A 14,178-nucleotide genomic window follows, 5' to 3' on the forward strand; every position below is an offset into this window, starting at 1 on the left:
GAAGGGTCATGAATATACAAGGGATCTATTGCCTGTAGGTTGTTTGTCGGGTGTTCTTCCAACGTTTTTTGCCCCACGTTTTGTTCTGCGAGCTGGAAGCGGAGTACAGGATAAGCCCAAGGTTTTATATTGCAGACCGGACTCTGTTGCTAACAGTGAGGTTGGTGGAGGCATCGAAAGGGGATTTGATACCGCATCTTGAGCTGCCTTGTCGGACCGTTTGTTGCCGGGGATGCCTACTTAGAACGGCACTCAGCAAAAGGATAATGGTTTAAAACTGGAGCAGAGTTGGATGATCCACGAATTGCATTTTGAACCGGTGGTATCGAGACTGGAAATTGTTAAGTGCTTCTAATTTAATACAAGGCGCTTCGCGAATCAGATGATTATATAGGGTGTAAGGCGGCGAAGATATTAACAAGTTCGGCGGTAAAAAATGAAGCGAAGGGTAACGAGGATCTAGATTCTGTGTCTGTAGGATTCTGATGTAATATCCACTCCAAGGTCAAAGTGGATGTTGTCCGTAGACATGTTAATGACCGATGAAAGGATAGACAGGTGGGAGAGGTTTTTGTCGGATGATATTGGTTGGCATTTGTTTTTGTTTTATGGTGAAACTAAAGCAAAGCGTATCGGTGAAAATATTCAAGGGGACCGGTTAGGCATTGTGATTAAGAAAACGTTGTCAGTAATTTCTAGTGTGTATAGAAAGTTTGCCATTCCTGTCCCATATGTAAAGGCACAGCCCGAGTGTTTGTCGAATCCTTGAATGGTTGAAGGGCTGACTGTTTGACGAATAGTGGGAGGAACTCTTGATACGGTAGAAATATATTAGTGATATTGTCTAAACTTCTCCCAAGCAATGAATGAGCTGCCATTGCAACCAACTGCTACCCAACCCTCACCTGATTACACATACGCATAAGTAATCACTACACTACACATTCATTAACATTTTCAATAAGTTACTCCCAAAATTAGCATACGTGACAGAATTAAACTAAACCCTTGTCATAATTATCATACAAGCTGCCCAAGGACCCAACTGAGACATCGTTACGATACGACGGTTCCTTGTGGACAAATACGAAAGCATTTGAAAATGACATGCATTAACACCCTCCGTACCGGGTGTCACGTTTCGTTTCCTTTCGTCTGCCACCGGATTATTTCGTTCACTTTCTTGGCATCTTGGTATTAGTTTCAGTGGCATCCCTTTCAGTGGCGAAAAGGTTTTCGTACATAAAGGTAAGCCGTGTCTGCCATCGAAGGACCGGAGGCGACCACAAAGTATTCAAGAAACTGTTTCCGTTTTTACTTTTCCTACTCACTCTAGCTGTCGGCAGGCGATTTCATTCAGCTAAAGGAAACATCCCTCTCCGTAGCGGAAGTGGCTGTGTGCTACAACATGTTACAAATACCCCATTTATTCAATGTACTATGTGCCTAGTCACGAGCAGGGATGAGAGTCGAACCAACACAGACGGACACTGTCAAAGGTGTTATGCAAGTACACGAATGCGAAAACTCTACTAATGGTGTGTCATCACGGTATACTGTACAGGATGTCAGTATGGTCGCACAATACACCCCCACTACGCACACACACACACACACATCTGATCGTTCGTTTGAGGATTGGGGGTGTTCATATGAAGAAGTCTGAAAGGGAGAATGCACAATTGATTAGGTTAGTTTAGAAATCAAGGTAAGCAGTTGGAAGCAAAGCACCAATGACATATAATATGGGATTTGAGTGGGTATCTTTGGCGTACTCGTTTAAGAGGGGTATTTTTTACATGAATATTTAATTTAAAAACTTGTTTAGACAGCTGGGAGGGGGTTGTCGTTATATCATCATTGTGGTCGTTTTCCTGAGGGGAAGTTTAACCTTTTGTTTCAACCTTTACCTCTTTTCACACCGTGCACTCCTACTGCCCACTTATCCAACAATCCACCCAGATGCTTGGGGAAAGAACATACACATGCATACATACACACACACACACATACACACACACTCGTACACACGCACACACACACACACACACACACACACTCGTACACACACACACACACTCGTACACACACACACACACACACACACACACACACACACTCGTACACACACACACACACACACACACACTCGTACACACACACACACACACACACACACAAAATCTGAAAAAGAACAGCTTTCCTCACAGAGTAATAGACATTTGGAACAAGTTAGATGAGAAAGTAGTGTGTGCAAAAACAATACATGAATTTAAAAACATTTTAGATCAAATGAGATATGAAGACGGGACACACGAGCATAGCTCCCCTTCCCGTAAAATACAACTAGGTAAATACAACTAGGTAAATACACACACACACACACACACACATCGGCTAATAAGGAGCTCTGAGCTCACTGCCGTAGGGTGGTGTCTGGCTGTCTCGACAGAGACTGCAGCAGATCCGAGGTGAATACACACTCGTACACACACACTCGTACACACACACACACTCGTACACACACACACACTCGTACACACACACACACACACTCGTACACACACACACACACACACTCGTACACACACACACACATACACACACACACACACACACACAGACACACTCGTACACACACACACACACATACACACACACACAGAATTATGAAAGGTATGGAAGTCCTTGATAAAGAAGCCTTATTAAATTGGCATAAGAGAAACACAAGAGAACATGGAAAGAAGCTTAAAAAGGACAATTATAGAAGAGACCTGAAAAAGAACAGCTTTCCCCACAGAGTGGTAGATGTATGGAACAAATTGGATGAAAAAAACAGTGTGTGCAAAAACAATACAAGAATTTAAGAGCAAACTGGATACGGAGATATACAAAGACGGGAAATCACGAGCTTAGCTTCCCTCCCCGTAAGATACAACTAGGTAAATACAAACACACACATTCTCTCTCTCTCTCTCTCTCTCTTTAACCATACGCTCGGAATACGCACATGCACACAAACATACGCAGTTACACACGAAAAGAATAGACCACACACTTTCTCATCCAATCATTCGCTGCCCCTTCACGCCCACCACAAGCGTCCTTTTAATTCCTTCCTGCTTTTCGCCTTGCAACACGTATCAAATATGCATAACTAAAGCACAATATGCAATTCTACAAAGAAGCATTACTTTCAGAGCCTTTGGCATTCCATGGGGCGAATGACGGGTACCTGGTCTCTTGTGGTGGTCCTGTAAGACGGACTGCAAAGCTGCCCATTTTCAAAACGTGTCAACTAACTCCATCACCGCTATGAAGAACTGCAGACCTGACATCCTGCCTGCGGGTGATAGGGCCTAGGATCTCGCCGCCAACTTGAATGTAAATCCCACACATTTTCTCTTCCCACATGGAGAAATGATACCATCCCGGCTGTTCCACTCTCCCTACCTATTATTTTCAGCAAGTAATATAGAATCAATCCAACACGAATACAACCCAGGCAATAGTCCATTTTTCCCAGTAAGGTCTGTGGAGGGGTTTAAGGACCGTTGCCAGGATAGTTTACCAGCGCTTCTATCCTTATCAACATTATGACGTTGCTGCCCAGATTCATTTTAGACTCGTAAAGTTGGAGGGAGTTACCCGTTGAAGACACCAACAATGTTAAAAAAAAAAGAATGAAAAATGCATGAATAAACAAATAGATAAATAAATAGTTAAAAAGAGGTATAGGGGATACGGCCATCTTAGGCGATTGATGAACTATCTCAAGAAGACTTCCGGGGGCTTTTGAGCCACTATACAAACACAAAGTCTCCGGAGACCCAAAAGAAGTCGAGTGGAGGAGGGTCCGATAAACAACTGTGGGCCGGGGGAGAGGGGAGGGCATCGAGGACAGAAGCTTAAGAAGATGGAAGAACCATCACAGATAGAGAACGCTTATCCACTCATACCCTGGGCCAGAGAATGCCTTAAAGTATGGAGGAAATGTGTCCAGCTTCTTTCCTGTTATCTCAAGAGTGAGGTAAAGGTGTGTCCTCGCTCCAACATTTTTCAACACCTGTAGGGACTGGGTATTTGACAGAGTTGTCGATCAATGTCGTTACGGAGCATCTATTAGAAACACCAAGGTCACACCTTGTGTTTGCTCATGCTGCTCTCCTTCTGGCGGAGTCGCTGGAAGTCCTGGTTGCAGCCCTGGAGTCACTAAACAGGGAGGCGAAACAGTTTGGACTTGAGGTCTCCTTGGGGTCGAATTCATAAAATATCCTAACCCCTATAAGTCTAGACATAAGTCTTCAAAATGGCTGAGATTTTACCTAAATCCCTATTATGCCGGCGACCTAAATCCTTATGTCTAGACATTCTAGACATAAGCATTTAAGTCGCTAACATAGGGATTTAGGTAAAATCTCAGCCATTTTGAAGATTTATGTGACTTATAGGGGTTAGGATATTTTATGAATTCAGCCCCTGGACTAAGACCAAAGCCCAGGAATTTGGGGGCTTACAGGATGACAGAGTTCAGTCTGCCCATGCATGTAGTGACGACAATGAGGTACTGGAAAGTTTTATTACTTTGGTAGTGTAGTGCATAAAAGTAGTGGGTCATGCCAGGAAGTACTTCCAAGGATTGCCGTTGTCCATAGTGTTAGGGACACGCTCAAGCAGAGTATATAGGGTTATCGTCATTTATGCAGGGAATCAGGCAGCGTAATGACCACACTGATCACCCAAAACCATTTCATAGCGACGCAGTGTTGATCCAACCATAGCAGACGGCAGTACAAGGACCATCGCTCCGAGGAGCAATACACTATATTTTATTGAGTTGATAAAGCAACATCCATCCACTTAGATGGAATCGATCGAAATTCAATCCAGATAGTATGTTGGAACTAACAACATCTGTGAATCTAGACGAAGATTATATATGTATAGTTACCTATTAATGGCGGTCAATATATTTTTTCTAACCTATATATTTTTTGTAAACAAGACTATTACAAAAATTCCAATCAGATAATATCACAAAACCCATCTTGTCAAAATCATACACTGGCAACATTGATAAAATCATAAAGATATTCGGGATAAATAAGTAATACTGAATTGCACCACAAATTTATAATTCCTTGATCTTATTCCACAGTATAGTTTCGTGGCAGAGCAGAGCGTTGAGTGATATCCATCTTCCATCAAAGCTAAACGATGACAGGCGCAAGGATGAGTTGCGTAGTTATGCAGTTCAGTTTGTACGCTTTTGTATTATTTTCAACACCATTTCTGCATCATATGGCTATTACATAATGCATAGTAATAGTATGGACGGGGCTTAAAGATTCGAATCTTCAAGTCAACTGTGCCCCCTGTTTTGCTGTACTGCTGTGAGACATGGACAATGAATGCTGACTTCAAGAGGCTCCATGTCTTTGGTAGCCTACAAACTGCCTTTGGAGAATCATGAGGTATCGCTGGAATGACTTCATATCAAACCAAAGAATGAACTGTGAGATCCAGTTTAGGCTAGTTACCAGCATAATTCGTGAACGTAAACTCCGGCTATAAACAGTATTCAAGTAATGTTACCACGTTCCCGGTGTGCCGTTATTTGGGGCAGACGACAGGGATCCTACGTCTTATGATTTTTCGAAGCTCCGGTTAGGCATATTTGTTTTATTTTTTGAAACATATAAGAAACATTTATTCAGTTTATATTCAACATGCCCATATTTGTTCAAGAAAATTATATGAAAGCAATAGAAAAATTAACAAATTAACTAGAGAATGTTTTAGATACGATATAAGTTCCCCAAGTTATTATAGAACGCAAAACAAAATTAGATGAAACGAAGGACTTTAAATAGAGCGCCGTTATACTAATATTCTGATTGGTTCTCACATGCAGTCAAGTCACCACTTTGACAATGCTGGTAATCGCGTCCCGACATTATTTCCAAAAGTTTAGTGTACATGAATTTGTTTTTTGATATGATAAATTTTGCAAAAAGTATTAATTTTCTTATATTATTTTGTATTATTAGGCTTAAAATATTCATCTTATTACTCCTGTGCCTTGATTTACGAATTATTTTATGTTGGTCGGCTCTTGAAGTACAGTTTGGGCCGTTATCGCAATACTCCCAGCAAAACACCCACCGTAAACACCTATCTTGTGACAGCTGGGAAAATGATTATTCTTTAGCCCAAGAACAGGTTAATTGCATCCGTTGTTGCCGGAAGGTAAAGTTATGGTAATGCACTTTGATATTATTATTCGGAAATTTAAGTTATGAAGGATTTCCAGATGTTAAAAGAAGAAATTAGTAGAAAGTAAGTTGATTGATGATTTGACAATTTTCTTTATCCATGCAAAGTTTACGTTATGGATGTATCTAGCAATGTATTTTGTGAACTGCATGAAGCTGTAACCATATGATTATCATTAGATGTAAGGCTCTTTTCTGCTTTTACGGAGCAGCGTTCTTTGTGTACCTGGTCGTCAAGACGTCTCCAATTGGTCTCGTTATTTGTAAGTTCATCACTTGTTGAAAGGGACTAGCAAATTAAAAAGAATGAACTAATGTGTATTTCGCCAAGATAACATATTTATATTTTGTCTTGGATGTGTCAACAATGGATATGTTATTGTAGTCAAATTTCATTAGTATGCAGGTATGGATTATATAGAGTTCATCATACCTATCAGGTAACAGTGTAAAGTTTGAAATATGCAAATCAATTTGTATTGAAATTGAAAGCCACCAATATTATGTAGTGGAAGTAGGTGAAATGAATGAGAAAACTAAAATGGTACAAACTGAATGCCAATGCATTGTAGTGAAAACAAACTAGGAATAAATTGACTTGTGTAGTTTGATAATGTTTAGGCTTTAGGTTTAGCCAGTCAAACATTGTGGATGCCTTAAATGTTTAATTGCAAGTACTTGCCAACATGTAGTTTCAGAAGATTGACAAGTTAAAGGTTTGGGACGTGTTTAAAGAGTCCATGTTTTTGTTGTTTTTGTTAGTATCATGGCATATTATCTCAATGAATTATTTAGAGGTAGATTATAGTATATTTCGTAAAAATATTTTCAGACCTAGCTGTGGCCATGGTTGTTTATATATAAGTTTTCTAAATTTGAAATGGCCATTTTTATTTTATCAGTCCATTGCCCCGAGGTGTATTATGTAAGAGACCTACTGCTTTCATATAACTACTAACGACCCCAGTATAGTATTGGCACATATATCACTCAAGGATAGTATAGGACAGTGATTTTTAACTTTTTTGGCACCAATATCCCTTGATATTTAAGAAAAAATTATTGTACCCCTATCCAATACAAATACAATGCAAACATATGTAAAGGATTAGTGATTCAAACCTTGCTTTGCTTTATAATTGTAAATGTACAGTACCATGCACTGGCTATGATGTCTTGTACCCTCAGGCTCAAGGTGTCATACCCCTTGGGGGTACAGGTACCCCAGGTTAAGAACCATTGATATAGGATGGGTTTCAGTGTCTTCTGTGCACCAACTGAATTTAGGCATTTGTCTGTGGCCAGGTAAATTCTCAGTTGATATAGTTTGTGCTGCTGGGTGGTCTGAATTTAGGCATTTGTCTGTGGCCAGGTAAATTCTCAGTTGATATAGTTTCAGTGCTGCTAGGTGGTAATGTGATCTCACTTTTTGAAGAAATGCTTTGTAGATTGAGCTAATATCTTGGGAAATGTGGAGTACCGAATTTAGGGTTAGGTCATGGAGTAGTTGTTTTATGATTGCAGTGTATTTTTACCTAATTATAATACACAGGAAAGGAGAAATTTTTTTTTTTTTTTTTTTTTTTTTTTTTTTTTTTTTTGACGCATTTGAAGGTACTGGTGGGAGGTGGTTGTAGATATTTGTGTTGTTAAAAGATTTATTTATTTATTTTTTTCCATGCAGCTGGTTATGTTTGATGTAGCGGGATTGAGGGCCCTTGCCTAGAATTGTGTACCTGTTACTTTCATGTGCTGTTCTGTGAAGAGGATTTTACTTTGCAAGTATAGATGTTCAAATAGGGTGGTTTTGGTGCATCCAGTCATTATTCATAACATCTTTTGTTGTTTTGAGATGGATCAGATGGAGTAAAGTTATGTTAAAGTACATTAAATAATTATCATGAACTGTTCATACAGATTTTTTTTTTTTTTTTTTTTTTGTGGTGAAAATACAGTTACTAGGGAAGGAGAAAATTGTCATTTGGCAAACAATCTGTTGGGATGTTACTGTGGGTCTCTTGCACAAGATTCACAGTGTCAATGTAAGGTGCTAATTAGCAGCATCTTCATAGGCCCTTGGATCATTTAGGGCCAGAAATAATATACTGCTGCTCCTCTTTTCCCTTCTCTCTCCCTTTCCCTTTCCCTCTATCTCTCCCCTCTCACCCTACCTCCTCCTCTCTCTCTCTCTCTCTCTCTCTCTCTCTCTCTCTCTCTCTCTCTCTCTCTCTCTCTCTCTCTCTCTCTCTCTCTCTCTCTCTCTCTCTCTCTCTCTCTCTCTCTCTCCCTCTCTCCCTCTCTCCCCCCCTCTCCCTCTCTTTTACTCTCTCCTCTCTCTCTCTCCTCTCTCACCCCTCTCACCTCTGTCTCTTCTCCCTCTCACTCGCTTTTCTCTCTTCTATCTTTCCTTCCTCTCTCTTTTTCACTTCCTCTCTCTTCCTCCCCTCTCTCACTCTGTCTCTCCTCTTTGTCTTCCTCTCTCTCCCACTACTCTCTCCTCTCCTCATCTCTCTCCCCATCTCCCCTCTCTTCCCTCTCCCCTCTCTCTTCCCTCCCCCTCCCCCTCTCTCTTCCCTCCCCCTCCCCCATCTCTCTCTTTTTTCTATCTCCACTCTCCTTTCTACCTCCCTACTATCTTCTCTTTCCCCACTCTCCTCTCTTCTTGTTCTCTCCACTCTCTTCTTCCTCTCTCGTCTTCCTCTCTCTTCCTGCTCTCTCCTCTCTCTTCTTGCTCTCCACTCTCTCTTCTTGTTTGCTCCCCTCTCTTCTTGTTCTCTCTACTCTCTTTTTGTTCTCTCCTTTCTCTTCTTGTTCTCTCTCTCCTCTCTCCTCTCTTGTTCTCACCTCTCTTCTTGCTCTCTCCTCTCTCTTCCTGCCCTCTCCTCTCTTCTGTCTCCCTGCTCACTCTTCCCTCTTCCTGCCCTCTCCTCTCTCCTGTCTCTCTCCTGTCCCTCTGCTCTCTCTCTCTCCTCTCCTGTCTCTCTCATCTCTCTCCTTTCTCCACTCTCTCCTGTCTTTCTCCTGTCTCTCACCTATCTCTCCCCTCCTCTCTTTCCCCCTCTCGTTCTCTCTCCCCTCTCCTCTCTCTCCCCCTCTCCCCTCTCCTCTCTCACCCCCTCTCCTCTCTCTCCCCCTCTCCTCTCTCTCCCCCTCTCCTCTCTCTCCCCCTCTCCTCTCTCTCCCCCTCTCCTCTCTCTCCCCCTCTCCTCTCTCTCCCCCTCTCCTCTCTCTCCCCCTCTCCTCTCTCTCTCCCCCTCTCCTCTCTCTCTCCCCCTCTCTCTCTCTCTCTCTCCTCTCTCTCCCCCTCCTCTCTCTCTCTCCCCCTCTCTCCTCTCTCTCCCCCTCTCCTCTCTCTCCCCCTCTCCTCTCTCTCCCCCTCTCCTCTCTCTCCCCCTCTCCTCTCTCTCCCCCTCTCCTCTCACCTCTCTCCTCTCACCTCTTCTCTCTCTCCCCTCTCTCCTCTCTCTCTCTCTCTCCCTCTCTCTCCCTTTCCCCCTCTCTCTCTGTCAGTCTCTCTCCCTCCCTCCCTCCCCTCTCTCTCCCTCTCTCCCCTCTCCCCCTTTCTCTCTCCTATCCCCCCTCTCTCTCCCTCTCTCTCTTTCTCTCTCTCTCCCTCTCTCTCTCTCTCTCTCTCTCTCCTCTCCTCTCTCTCTCTCTCTCTCTCTCTCTCTCTCTCTCTCTCTCTCTCTCTCTCTCTCTCTCTCTCTCTCTCTCTCTCTCTCTCTCTCTCTCTTTTACCTCTCTCTCTCTCTCTCTCTCTCTCTCTCTCTCTCTCTCTCTCTCTCTCTCTCTCTCCCCCCCTCTCCCCCCCTCTCCCCTCTCCCCTCTCCTCTCTCTCCTATCCTCTCTCTCCTCTCCTCTCTCTCCTTTCTCTCTCCCTTCTCCCTCCCCTCTCTTCTCTCCTCCCTCTCTCCTCTCCTCCCTCTCCCCTCTCCTCCCTCTCCCCTCTCCTCCCTCTCTCCTCTCCTCCCTCTCTCCTCTCCTCCCTCTCTCCCTCTCCCCTCTCCTCCCTCTCTCCTCTCCTCCCTCTCTCCTCTCCTCCCTCTCTCCCTCTTTCCTCTCCTCCCTCTCTCCTCTCTCCCTCTTTCCTCTCTCTGTCCCCTCTCCCTCTTTCCTCTCTCTGTCCCCTCTCTTCTCTCTCCTTTCTCTTCTCTCTCTCTCTCCTTTCTCCCCTCTCTTCTCTCTCTCTCTCTCTCTCCCTCTCCTTTCTCCCCTCTCTTCTTTCTCCCCTCTCTTCTCTCTCTCATTTCTCCCCCTCTCTCTCCTCTCTCTCCTCTCTCTCCTCTCTCTCCTCTCTCTCCTCTCTCTCTCCTCTCTCTCTCCTCCTCTCTCTCTCTCCTCTCTCTCTCTCTCTCTCTCTCTCTCTCCTCTCTCTCTCTCTCTCTCTCTCTCCTCTCTCTCTCTCTCTCTCTCTCTCTCTCTCTCTCTCTCTCTCTCTCTCTCTCTCCTATCTCTATCTCCTTTCCTATCTCTCACTGTCTCTCCTCTCTCTAAATGTGCGTTTGTGTATATATATTATACAAATACATATATATATATATATATTTTATTTTTTGGAAGAAAGTATACGCTGCACTCGTCGTTTGCCAATTTATTCCGACTTTTCGAACCCCGGACAGGGTTCGAAATGTTGGAATAAATTGGCAAACGACGAGTCCAGTGTATACTTTCTCCCAAAAAATGGTTCCTGGACTCCAGCTATTTATGAACATACATATATATATATATATGATATACACACAGGGTGATTGGGATAAATTTGACACTTTCGGACAGGAAAAAGTCATATCTTGGCCAAAAATTTATATATTCTCAAAATTCACAGTGCATCTCTTAGAGGGTCTTGCCAAATACAGCTCACTCATAGAAGCTGCCCTGAGCCTCCACCATGGCCTCCAGGTAGGACCTAAACCTGCAGTACACAGCCTTCACAGTGTCCTTTGAGAGATACCTAAACATCGGTTTGATCTTGGCAATCGGCTCGTCCTAGGTGTTGCAGGTGGTACGATTGGTGTCTTTTTCAACTGCACCCCACACATAATAGCCCATGGGGTTGCAATCAGATGAGTTGGACCAGATTTTGGGACTGGTGAAGTTGTAGAAGTTTTCAGACAGCCACTTCTGGGTTTTCCTGGAGGTGAGACATGGAGCTGAGTCCTGCTGCCACATGTATGGTCTTCCCACAGCCGCCCTCTCCACCCAGTGCTTGACAATAGTGGACAGCAACTCAAAATAGCCATCTGAAGTGAGTCTGAGTCCCTCTTCAAGGATGTGGGGCAGCATGACATGGCCTTTGCTGGAAACACACCTAAAGACCATCACAGTTTGAGGGAAGTTGGTCTTTGTGAAGCACAGGACTTTGTGTGGACTGTAGGCTAGCCACCTGTTGTTCTTTGCATTGTGCTACTAGTCCTGGCAGAAGTTCTTGTCTGATAAAAACCATAGCATCCCTGGCTCAAGTGGGTGTTTGGCCTTGTTGAGGAGTTTCTTGGCTTTCATAAGGCAGTTCTCTTAGGCCTTCGTGGTGAGTAGTTGGCCCTTGTGCCTCTTGTATGAATAGTAGTGAAGATTCTCTGTCAGTGCTTTCTTCATAGTCGCCACTCCAACACCCATCTCTCTTTCCAAGGTCTGCATTGCCTTGCCTGGATCTTGCTACACCTTTTTTTGCAGCTTCTCAACAAATTTCGTTGTGCGGATAGTCAGAATGTCTGATATGATCCTTCCTGCTAGCCACTGCTTCCACATCTCCATCACAATTCTCCAGTTCGCATCTCATGGCCTTCATGGTATTCAAGGAGCACTGAACTGCAGCTAATATTTCTGAATTTTTTAATCTGGTGCCAATCATCATGATGCAGGTTGCTCTTCCAATATTCTGGTGCTTTCCAGTTGCCCATGCTCTATTGCTCTCACACTTGCCAATAGTACACAGAATCGGGTATCTGTTGCACTTTTCTGCTATTAAATCCTTCAAATGGTTCTGAAATGACAGAAGATAAAATAATGATCAAATTTATCCTGAACACCCTGTATGTGTATATATATATATATATCACAACAAAGTTATGTCGTAGCACATTTGTAAAATAATACTGATTACCCACTTTCGGAGAAGAATAATCGAAAGTACTTTTGCTTATTCTTCTCCGAAAGTGGGTCATTGGTATTATATATATATATATATATATATATATATATATATATATATATATATATATACATATATATATATTACATATATATATATATATATATATATATATATATATATATAATGAGAAATCACATGAACTCGTGATTCTAAATATGCAGAAAAGCCATCAAGGAAAATAATAAAATGATGACCGAGGGCTTTTGTCTATTTAGACATCTTCAGGGTACCTTGACTAAATAGACAAAAGCGACTGGTCATCATTTGATTAAATTCCTTGGTGGTTTTTCCCCCCTCCCTCTCTCCCCCCTCTCTCCCCCCTCCCTCCCCCTCCCTCCCTCTCTCCCCCTCCCTCCCTCTCTCCCCCCTCCCTCTCTCCCCCCTCTATCTCCCCCCCTGTCTCTCCCCTTCTCTCTGCCCCCTCTCCCCCTCTCTCTCCCCCCTCTCCCCCTCTCTCTCTCTCCCCCCTCTCTCCCCCCTCTCTCCCCCCTCCCTCCACCTTCTCTTGCCCCCCTCCACCTCTTGCCCCCCCTCCACCTCTTGCCCCCCCCCTCTCTCTCTCTCTCTCTCTCTCTCTCTCTCTCTCTCTCTCTCTCTCTCTCTCTCTCTCTCTCTCTCTCTCTCTCTCTCTCTCTCTCTCTCTCTCTCTCTCTATGTGTATATTTATATAATGTACAAACATGTATTTATGTATATGTGTGTGTGTGTATATATATATATATATCATATACTGAGACATTCTGACAGGTTGATGTAAGGGGGAGTAGGAAGCATGGAAGTCTTAGTCCGAGTGTATTTCTGACTAGTTTTGCAGGTATGGTTTCTCAAAGGAATGGTGTACAAAATGGGTTGAGGTATTTATACATGAGGGAGACCTTACTACCTCCCTATGTTGCCAGAGATGGTGACAGGTAGGAAACCACTGAATAATATATTTATTGTTTAGAAGATAGTAACAATTGATAATGATAGCACTATAATAGTAATGATAATGACAATGCTGATAATAGTAATAGTGAATAAATATTGGGAAGAACTATGTACAGAAATGATAATACGTGACTTGATAGATTTTATCATTGGCCTCTTAGAATATGCAGTGAGGAGTATTTACAGGAAGAAATTAACTACATAACAACTGCATTTATGAACCTAAGATACCCAGAAGGCATGCTAGGGACGTCATTATGGAAAGCCATTAAGATTAGACTGAGAAAAGAAAGTGAAAAGAAGTCATATTTACGATACCTTATGGTTCGTAACTGCGCTTTCTCATATGCTTCCCAAGACACTGGGACAAACGGAACTCATTATAGTAAATGACCCTTAAAAAAAAAAAGACTGGACACTCAGTCATAAAGAACAAAACAAAGATGAACTGTGAAGTAGCATTGTCTACAAAATCCCTCGTAATTGATACAACAATGCATACTACGGTGAGACGTACCGAGGACTTGGGAACAGACTCTGAATACAAAGTGGACATTAGGCACCACCAAGAAATGCTCTGGTTAACCACATAGACACAGAGGGACATCTACCAAATTGGGAGGGAGCCACTCTTCTAGCCAAAGGTCTACACAAGAAACAACGAAAATTAATTTAATTCATTTACGTTACCAGTTACGAAAAGAACAAGTGGACTGGGGACGTGAAATGGACAAAATCCACCTGAGCATTTGCCTGCCAAAAATGGCTTCTCAAATCTCCCAACTCCTAACTAGGTGCTATCCTTTGTATCCTCATCTTCAC

General features: G+C 42.9%; 1 protein-coding gene across 7 annotated transcripts in view; it reads left to right on the forward strand.

Moving 5' to 3' along the window:
* The first annotated feature begins 6,096 nt into the window (after positions 1-6,096).
* Positions 6,097-14,178, forward strand: part of Rme-8 (receptor mediated endocytosis 8) — a 159,629-nt gene continuing 151,547 nt past the window's right edge. For 5 of the 7 annotated variants that reach the window (XM_076188250.1, XM_076188254.1, XM_076188253.1 and 2 more), the window contains exon 1: positions 6,097-6,249. The gene's annotated coding sequence lies outside the window, so the exon portion shown is untranslated. Of the gene's footprint in view, positions 6,340-14,178 lie in introns of all 7 variants that reach the window. The other 2 variants (XM_076188251.1, XM_076188252.1) reach the window with 2 other exon arrangements.

The sequence above is a fragment of the Oratosquilla oratoria genome, chromosome 7, assembly GCF_046742065.1.
Source record: "Oratosquilla oratoria isolate Oo_2021 chromosome 7, ASM4674206v1, whole genome shotgun sequence".
Taxonomy (NCBI): domain Eukaryota; kingdom Metazoa; phylum Arthropoda; class Malacostraca; order Stomatopoda; family Squillidae; genus Oratosquilla; species Oratosquilla oratoria.